The 9,042-nt window shown below is 43.6% G+C and overlaps 1 protein-coding gene across 5 annotated transcripts in view; it reads left to right on the top strand.

Moving 5' to 3' along the window:
* Positions 1-2,802: 2,802 nt before the first annotated feature.
* The window catches only part of LOC126528159 (P-selectin-like), a 71,252-nt gene continuing 65,012 nt past the window's right edge, over positions 2,803-9,042 (top strand). For 2 of the 5 annotated variants that reach the window (XM_055069155.2, XM_055069156.2), the window contains exon 1: positions 2,804-3,716. The gene's annotated coding sequence lies outside the window, so the exon portion shown is untranslated. Of the gene's footprint in view, positions 3,717-9,042 lie in introns of all 5 variants that reach the window. The other 3 variants (XM_055069159.2, XM_055069157.2, XM_055069158.2) reach the window with 3 other exon arrangements.

The raw sequence follows: 9,042 nt of genomic DNA, 5'->3' as shown, positions 1-9,042 counted from the left end.
TCTCTACAATTCCTTTTCCAGTCTGCAGTTAAAACTGTCATGGGAAGGTAACATTAGGCACTTGGTATTTTCTCACATTCTGAGTAATGTGTCACGTCATCCACCAGTGGAATCACGAAAGACTGCAAGCCCATGGCCTGCCTGTGCAGGGCGGAAACCAAAGCCTAGTGAAGGAAAACTGTTGGCAGATTGACCATCGATAGTTAGTACTATTAAGGTTTCAATGCTATTGATGGCGTAAAAAAATTGACAGTGTTGTCAATATTATTACAATAAGTCACTAAAATGCAATCAATAGTATTGCATTTCCAAACTGTGCTGATGGTACTAAGTTCTCGGTGACGAATGCGCTGTGAGGACGAAGAGTGCTACGATTGACACTGCTGTCCGCATAGCGTCTGACTCGGGTTGGGGGGGATGGGGGCTTTGCAGGCAGACGTCCCCAAGTTTATGTTGCAGTTATGTGGCGTGATCACATGTTCCTAAAATAGTACATACTTTATTTCAAAGGTGATTCAACATCTAGTTGATGTTGATCAAATGTTCTTGCTCTAGCGCAGCCCATTCTCACCCCCAACTCTCCCAGGAAGACATTTTCTTTATCGACTTCAACTAGACTTTGAATTGCCTTCCACATTTTTTTACTATCAGTAGTGACTCATCTACTGATGGTATTATTGATAGTTTTGCACTAGTACAGTCGCCACTTTAATCTCTCTCTGCTTTGGAGACACTAACAGAAACGGTGACATTTAAAATGTGCTGCATGCATCCTTAAGAGGAAGCTTTAGCTCAGGCCCAACTTCGACGCAGCCTATTCAAATACATGTAAAATGCAAAAACGCTTTTCTGAGTTAACCCCTGGACCGATTTGAATGAAATTTGTTGCATTTGAAAGAGAAACTTAAATTCTAGTGACTGTTGGAAGCAGAACTTAGATTTAGGGTCTGAATGTTGTGAAAAGGATTTTCAAAAATTTGAAAGTTCGAAAAAGATAGACTCACTAAGTTTATAAATTAATAGCTTTGCATCAAAAACAGGTATCGCGGTTCTGTAAACGGCATCTGTTAAATCATTCAAAGCCGACAAATTCAAAATGTCAATTTATATCTTACATGATTTTGTTACGTTGTGTACAAGGATTCTGCAAAAGCTTTATTTCAAAATTACTGAATTTTGTTATATTCATGTGAAACATGTCAATTTTGTCAACTTTGGATGTGCTATTAGATGCAATTAACAGAATTGTGGTATCATTTTGATTGCTAAGTTACAGGGTTGTAAATTTGATAGTATGGTTTTCTGAAAATTTTATATTTTTGCCAATTTTTAATCAAAAATTGATGATCTAAATCAGAAATTGAAAACCAACAGTCACTAGATTTTAACTTTTTCTTTTAAATGCAACATAACTCACGAGATTTGGTGCAGTGGTTGGCGAGAAAAATGAATTCTCCTTTTACATGTATTTAGATAGGACCACCCGAGCTAAAGCTTCCTCTTGAGATGCTTGGGTTCAGACTTGTGCTAAAACATTGGTTAAGCTGTGTGCAAGTGTCTAGACTGCTGGCTTGCACCACTTGTGTAGTCATTCAGCAAAGTGTGCTCTTTAATTCTTTGCTGTAATGATATAATACTGGAAGATTTTCTTAATCTTCTTGGCCTTCCTCTAAGTGGCGTTGCAATTTTCTCGTGCACACAAAGTGCGTTCCTAACGTTCAGGCTTGAGGTCCACATTTTAGGATGGGAGGATGCAGAATAATTCAAATTTTTTTGTATCAGCTACTACACTGAAGATGCAAAAAATACAGTGAACCTCAATTTCTAGCAGACTGAATTAATTGGCACTTGAAAGGTTTTAATTGTCGAACGTTAGGCCAAGAGTTCAGACCTTCACGAAATGGGTTGATTATACATTCATCACAAACATTGGCTCATGTAGGGTCACACTTTGCGCTTCGGTTTGAGTGAAACACTGTAAGGTATACTTTCACTGATGTTGCATCACTAGAACCTCCATAACAGCCTTTGTTTGGTCACCTAAGTTATTGTCATCTCCGAGTGGTTTGTTGGAACCTAATGCTCTCAGCTAGTAATAGGAATGCGGTTGTAAAAGCATGCCACTGTGTCTACACTGCCGAATCCGGTTGTAGCGTATCCCATGTCGATTGTGGCTGCAGCTGCTATTCATTTGTAAGGTTTTCCTTTCTTTTTTGCACGTGTGTGGAAGGGAAGAAGCAAGAACTAAAGAAAGTTGAGCTAGTTGGTGGGGATTCACAGTAAAAGAATGTAAATGATGTGCAGACACGGACTCAAGAGGCATGAACACGGCGTTTGTGTTGTCTGGTTCTCTGGTGTCCGTATCTGCACGCCTTACATTCTTCCACGAGGAATAAGCAAAGTTTCTGCAGTCGGGTGACCATTCATGACTACACTATTAAAAAAAGTTTGCACCCTTTGGGGCTTATCTTGCACCGCAACGTAATGGTCATCTATTTTGCCCACATTTCCTTTCTTTAACGATGCGCGTCCGGTACTTCAAGGTCGGTACGAACTCGATGAGGATAGCAATAGGGGCTTGTTGGTACGGCATATCTTATTTTGTTATAGCGCAAGCTTGACACGGACAACAGAAGGCACATCGCGGTGTGTGTGTCATATGCGCCTTCTGTTGTCCGCGTCAAGCTTGCGCTATAACAAAATAAGATATGTCGGTACGAACGGCATGCGCGTTATCAACGTGACACTGCACTCGCCACAGGAAAGTAGCAATCGAGCGCAGAGTTTCAAAGGAAACGCGAAAGATAAGCCGTCAAAGGGTGCAAGCCTTTTTAAGAGTGTAGGTCGGGCGCCAGCTAAGATATATGGTATCGCCAAAATGTGGCTCTGCCATCAATTATTTTGTGTGATAATTATTGTAAGTCTCGTGCGTATGCGGTCGAAAGCATTGCACGTGAATCGAATGGCCCGCGCTGTGTGTTGTGGTTCTACGATCCTACAAATGCCGACACGGGGTTCGTGCATAATGTTATTGCTAGCATATCTGGCTCCACGTCAGAGTTAAATCCTACAAAGAAGCGTTACGAAAGTACCAACGAGTGCAGAAACGTGACAAATTTGAAAGGAGGGATTTTATGAAGGAACTTCTAAGCTTCGTCCATGAATTATTGGAACCCCCGCATTAAAAAAGAAAAAGAAAATTGGTGGGTGGATGGATGGATGGAAGGTAGGAGCGTCCCCTTTGAAACGGGGTGATGGCAGAGCTGGTGATGATCGAGTGCCTGCGATGGCAGCGCCACTATAGTAATTTCTCTATGCAGCTATACGAAACAACGGCGAAGAGTTTGCTTGTGCGTTGTTAAAAGCCCTGCTTCGGTGCGGGTTGTGGTCTGCGCAAACTGATGGGTCGGCGGCGGCGGCGGCACGTAATCGCCCTCAAACGCACGGCTCAGCAAAATTGATCCTCATGTTTCCGTGTCGGACAAGACGAGTGTGTTGGGGCGCCCGGAAACGAAACCCTGATCGTGCGTGACTCCTGGGAGGGGAACACAGCGAGGCCGTGTTCGAACTGTCGGGTTGGTAGAAAGTCCCCCTTCGCTACGCGACCAACGCGACGACGCCACTAGACTCGCCTTCGACGCGCCGCCCCAAGAGGCGACGATGCGAGGACACCTTCGTGCCGTGACGACGGTCCACCGGTAGCGTGACACCTTTGAGTAAGTAGTGAAACTTTTCCCGCGATCGATGCCCACTGTCCTGATTTAGAGCGTTCTGGCCTCGAGTGGACCCTCGAGACCCGTGTTAACGCGGAGGAAGTCCCGGATGAGCCTGAACGTTCCGTTCCGTGCGCGTGTGGTGACACATCCTACGCTCCAGCGATAGCCGCCTCTCTTGCCTCGTCCTTTCGTGCCGCTTTATCGCGCGCTGACAGCGCGGCTGCCACCTTGCCTGAGTTAACATTTCGCCACGCCCTGTGCTGGTAGTGGCAAAGAGAAGTGCATCCAGTCGATCACGGGCTTCCGTCGAGTGATCCAGTTTGTGTGGGCGTCTGCTCCTAATGCCGAGGGAGGCCAACGAAAACAAGAGCGCGCTACCAGCCCAGCTGGTTTCTCTTCCTAAACTTTAGTGACCGCGTCGCGGAGCACGACTCGCAGTTCTATCTACGGCTGAAGAAGCAGAAACGCAAGCGTCGCGGTTTAACGTCTTGTGCGTGCGCCAGCACTGAGCTGTTCGACCGCATTGTTCCGTGGGAGCGTCGACTACGCGTAGAAGACACTGTTTCAGTGCTACACTTGCATATCGAAACTGCAGTCGCTTCGGTAAGTTACGTTAGTGTCAGTCACCAACGCATTTCCGTTACGAAGCCCCCAGTGTTTAGTGTGCGGTGTAAACAGGCCGGTTCTGCGACTGGTCAGGCGGCGCTGTGGAAATTGGGCGCATCCCATGATTATTTGGCGTGGAGTTTTGAGGAGCAAAAGTACGCTGACACACGCCCACATGCCCTTCACAAAGTGCGTCACGCCGTCTCGTTGGTTTCTAGGTTATACGGGTGCTTAAAATTGAAAGCTGTTACTCACTCATTTCCGCCTAACTTTCTGGAAACATTTGGAAGTACGTGAAGAATCGCCATATCCGCAGAAGGGGCGACGGTTCGTAGCTTTGAAGTAATTCATTTGAAAATGTTGAGTGGACCATTACTGATTATTCTCATGTGGTTTCATTTTCTTTTGTTTCTTATGGGCAAGCTCTTTATTTTGTGCAGCAGAGACAACGAACTGGGAAAGTTGGTCCAAGTTAAGGGAATGCATAGGGCGAACATGGACAAGGACATCTGTTCTGTCCATGTTTGCAGTCGATCATACTTGCCAATTCCCCTGAATGTTCTATAACATCGCCAAATTTTGGCCATTTTACAAGTTTATGAATGTTGCATCAAGTTTCAAGAAAAAGAAATTCTGTTTTCAGAAAGTTTTGGCGGTCTTTGAACGTCAAAGATTTTTGATTGTGAAAAGATGCCAGAAAGGTGCTTTGTTTGTTCATTACTCACGTGTTCATTACTCCCTTTGCGCTAGTCATCTCACAGTTATCTTTAACCAATCATTAGCAACTGCCTTTGTTTCTTCTTCGTGATGATGTGCTAAAATTCTACCTTTGCACAAATCTGGTAATAAGCAGATGTTAACTACCGATCGATTTCTCTAACCTCTGACTCTTGCAAACTACTCGGACATATAATTTACAAACACATCATGAGCTACCTAGAATCCAATGGCATACTAAGTTACTGTCAGCATGGTTTTCGTCGTGGTGTTAGCAACACTCAGCTGGTTGAATTCACGCATGACATTGCTAAAGCACTAGACCTTGGTACACAGGTTGATGCAATTTCCATTGATCTATCTAAAGCATTCGACACTGTGATTCACCATAAACTACTATTTAAACTCGCCCTCATCCTAAATAGTGCTAAACTTGTAGACTGGATTGCCAGTTTTCTGTCCGACCATTCCCTATATGTACTCTATAATGCTTTTGACTCCCTTATTGATAATGTTTCCTCTGGCGTGCCGTAAGCGACAGTCCTCAGCCCACTTCTCTTTCTGCTTTACGTTAATGACTTGCCACAAAATATAGTTACTAACATACGTCTCTATGCTGATGAGTGCACACTCTACCACAATATTAACTCCCCTGAAGACCATACTGTTCTTAACGATGCACTGTCGCACTTCTGCTCATGGTGTAACAACTGGCAGGTGAGCGTAAGCTTCACCAAAACCGTTTCCACGGCATTCACAAGGCATTTAACTCCTTCAGTTTTCTCGTACTTTTTCAATAACTCCTTTCTACTAAAGGTACCGGAATATGAGCACCTCAAACTCTTATTTACTCACAGTTTATCTTGGACCAAACATATAGACAACAATGGCACTGCCGAGCGGCGGCGCTGCGCCGGCGTGAGAGCGCCGCATGTGGGCTAAAATTTCAACGAGCTGGTGTCCACCTCTCCAATCTCTCCTTCGCACTGCCTTGGTTGCCTGCTGCACTGTGCATGTGGTTCTGTACCATGCGTGGTGTGTGTCTGTGTGTGGACGTTTCATTCGAAGGATGTGTGCACAATGTACACGCTTCGACGAGCCTCTAAGAAGGTCTGTGCAGTTGACGACTATCTTCGTGGCTGCAATGTGGCAAAAGGTCAGCGTCTGCTTAGCCGTGTAGGTGATGGAGAGCGGTAATCAGAGATGACATCGTATGTGCCGCCGGAAAGAATCGTTGCCACATACGATGGGTGTTGGCTAAAGTCACATTTGCAGTTTCCACAAAATATCTTCTACAAATCCGCGTTGTCTCTGTTGGCGACCACGAACTTCTTTTGACACTGTGCGGAAATATACAAGATATATTGCCGCACAGCACAAATATAAAATGTGTACACAACTTTAATTAGTACATCTCCTTCAGTGTAGAATAGTGGCAGCAGCGTAAATAGCTTTAATTTTTTAATAAGGCTAAAGAGATGGAAGTTGAAAGCATAAGTAATCATTTCTGTTTCACCAATGCCGGTGCGACTGTTGCTTAGTGGCTGTGGTGTTGGGCTGCTAAGCACAAGGTCGTGGGATCGAATCCCGGCCACAATTTCGATGGGGGCGAAATGCGAAAACACCCGTGGTACTTAAATTAGGTGCACATTAAAGAACCCTAGTTGGTCCAAATTGCTCTGGAGTCCCCCACTCTGCATCCTCACTATCTGCCTCGTAATCAGATAGGGGTTTTGGCACACAAAATCCTATAATTTAATTTTAATGCTGGTGTGGCCAAGATGTGGGCATGTATCTCCCAGTAACTCATTTGATCAGTGCAGTGGTGATGCAAGAATGAACTCCGGTCATGTTTAATGTACCGTGCACCTATTCAATTTCTCGGCGCTTATCAACTCCGACCACTGCTAGCGCATGCAAGAAAAGTTGTTTCCATTCTTTCGCAGTCCACACACAAACGAAACAAGAGAAAGAAGACAGTACAAGTGCTGGTCTAACAACTGATAGTTTTTATTTGAAGAAAAAGATCATATACTAAGTAATTATGAAATTCATGTTGTGGATTGCATGCAAAAAGTCATCATACACTCACGAGCGATCAGTGAACGAGATCTCTTCATTTGCCAGGTTTTACTTACTTTGTTCGGCGCACTGCAGTAATCCATGTCTGTTGGCTGCCTTTTTTGTACCATATTCTTGGGAATCCGTAGAATTTCACTGGTGGCATCAACCCTTTTGGGTTTATATTGCTGTTATGGCAGTTAACAACACAACAGTAATTACCAGTGTTCCGAAGAGGTGCCATCGCAAACGAGATGTTCCGCCGCACAGCGAGAGTGCGAGGGTGAAATTTGATGTGAAGGCCCCTATTGAAGTAATATGTACTGAACCATTAAAAAAAGCTTGGCTATCTCCAATGTGCTCTTTATGGGCTCCTCAAGAAACTAAACTGCTAACATATAAAACACTAATCCACCCATTCCATGAATATGCATCTATAATTTGGAACCCTTTTCATAAAACTGGTATCAACAAGATTGGGTCCGTACAAAAGAAAGCTGTTCATTTTATCTATCGTCTCTACAATTTTTTTCCCCTTTTAACCTCTCTAATCTCAACTTAACCACTCTGGTAACATGTCGCTGCAACAAACGCATAAAGTTCCTGCACGCCATATATATAACTAACTATCCATGCTGTTCCCACTTAGAAGTTTGCTGAATGTTCCTGCACCCATAGCTCTCACAGCCTAAATCTTTTGCCATTGCAACCAGCTGACATGTACAAAGCTAGCTTTTTTCCCTCAACAATTCAATGTTGGTATGCGTTGCCCAGCAATGTTTGTTCTTTGCTACAGACCAATCTTTGTCTGCAATTGACTTATGATGTTATTGATAGTCCTGCTATAGCCAAAGATGGCCTGCAGTATGTCAAAAATAAATGTAAAAAAATACAGACGAGTTCCCGAAGCAGGCGAAATTGGCCAGAGCAGAGTTGGTGAAAAAGTTACTGTGACCGAAAAACAATGTGTTACTTGCTTGTTTCTACTGTTCCTAGTTTGCTGCTACTTGTGTGCTGCGCCTAAAGTTAAACCATCATTAATAAAGTGCGTACGTGTCCCGCAAAGGGTGAGCTTTAAAGGGGCAAGCTTTAAATTAAGTGTGTGCTGTGAACAGACCGATGACGTGCGATTTCTGTAGAATGTTTTTTTACAGCATCTAGTTGGCTCAAGCTATCAGCTCCGTCTCATGTATATCTGTTATCACTAATCCCTGTGCTTCGTGCTGCCACAATATGTGTACGGCACATGTTTTGCATTTACATACCTAAACTTAGGAAATGACATTTTGCACAAGCTGCATAATGAGGGATATTTGTCGAAATTCAGTGCTGGAGTAGGGTGTCAGTGTATCAGTAGTGTTATCGTGGGATTACCATATTGACACAGCCCTTACTTCTGCTAATCGTTCTGTTGGCAGTCTTAAACGTAGCATTAGACAAGCGCTTATTCACTTTTGTAAACTTGCTTACACCACGTTAATCTGACCTAAAATTAAATATGCATCTGCCATTTGGGATCCTTATAAACATTGCATTTTTAATGACATTGAAGCCCTTCAATACTGTGCTGTTCACTTAGTCTGCTCTGAATTTTCACCTTTCGTTAGTGTCACTGCTTCTAAAAATTGCATTAAATTACAAGAGCTTTTGCATTGTGGTAAACTTCCTGGCTTATCACTTTTCCCATAAACTTTTATCATCACACAACCCTCCATGACAACATTTTCCTGTAACATGCAGCTATCTTTCCTTGCCAGGACCATTGTAACTAAGTAACACAGGTAATGGGCTAATCAAAAACACTACACTGAATCTTTAATACTGCACACAATAAGCGATTGCAACCAGTTGCCGTGATGCATCACTACAGACACTAACAGCAGCAAATTTCAAGGCCTCATTTATGATAATGTGCAGGCAACCAACCCTGATTAATATTCCA

The sequence above is a fragment of the Dermacentor andersoni genome, chromosome 9 (genome assembly GCF_023375885.2).
Source record: "Dermacentor andersoni chromosome 9, qqDerAnde1_hic_scaffold, whole genome shotgun sequence".
NCBI lineage: Eukaryota > Metazoa > Arthropoda > Arachnida > Ixodida > Ixodidae > Dermacentor > Dermacentor andersoni.
The sequence above is the reverse complement of the archived record's forward strand: the minus strand, read 5'-3'. Positions and strand labels throughout refer to the sequence as shown.